The following is a 979-nucleotide window of genomic DNA, read 5'->3' as shown; positions in this document are numbered from 1 at the left end:
TGAACCACCTGAGAGTCCCGCCGTAAGGATGAATAGAGGTTAATAGATGCCCTGGTGGTTCAGGCAGTAAGGAATCTGCCTGCAATGCAGAAGAACCAGGTTCAATCCCTGGGTTGGGAAGACCCCTAGAGAAGGGAATTGCAACCCATTCCAGTATTCTTGCCTGGAGAATCCCATGGACAGAGGAGCCTGGTGGGCTACAGTCCATACGGTTACAAAGTGTCGGACATGACTGAACGACAAACACACAGAGAAGGGAAAAGCATTCCTGGAAAAGAAAGAACATGGGCAGTGGTCTTTAGAAGGAGGAATTAAAAGGGACTAAAAAGGATTAAAGGGACTAAAAGGGAGCCTGTGTTATGGAGCACAGAAAACAGAGGATGTCAGGGAGGAAAGACCTTTTCTCTACCTTCTTATGTTCAGCATGGGGGGCTTGTGAATTAAATTAACAAAAGACAGATTAGCAGGAGAAAAGAAACCACTCACAAGCATAATGGAGACTACTGAAGAAATAGCTCAATAAATGGTTAAAAGTGAAGTCGCTCAGCCGTGTCCGACTCTTTGCGACCCCATGGACTATATGCAAGCTACCACGCTGCTCTGTCCATGGAATTTTCCAGGTAAGAGTACTGGAGTGGGTTGCCATTTCCTTCTCCAGAGGATCTTCCCAACCCAGGGATCGAACCCAGGTCTCCTGCATTGTAGGCAGACGCTTTACCATCTGAGCCACCAGGGAAGTTAGAAGCCTAAGTTCCTAACTTAGTAATGAAAAGGGAAAGGGAGAAAAGGCCTATATGGGAAGAACAAATGAGTTTCTTTAGAAAAGAAAAATGGGTTTCCAGAAGAATGAATGGAAAATAAGAAAGTTTGTGGGACTTCTCTGATAGTCCATTGGCTAAGACTCCATGTTCCCAAAGCAGGGGGCCTGGGTTCCATCCCTGTTCAGGGACTAAAAATTCTGTGTGCTACAGCTAAGACT

At 45.8% G+C, this 979-nt stretch overlaps 1 non-coding gene across 1 annotated transcript; it reads right to left on the bottom strand.

Moving 5' to 3' along the window:
* Nucleotides 1-664: 664 nt before the first annotated feature.
* On the bottom strand, nucleotides 665-736 carry TRNAC-ACA (transfer RNA cysteine (anticodon ACA)). The gene has a single exon. It is a non-coding gene; the product is annotated as a tRNA-Cys (tRNA).
* Nucleotides 737-979: the final 243 nt, after the last annotated feature.

This window comes from Giraffa tippelskirchi, chromosome 4 (genome assembly GCF_054371585.1).
Source record: "Giraffa tippelskirchi isolate mGirTip1 chromosome 4, T2T-mGirTip1v1.2.pri, whole genome shotgun sequence".
Lineage (NCBI taxonomy): Eukaryota > Metazoa > Chordata > Mammalia > Artiodactyla > Giraffidae > Giraffa > Giraffa tippelskirchi.
The sequence above is the reverse complement of the archived record's forward strand: the minus strand, read 5'-3'. Positions and strand labels throughout refer to the sequence as shown.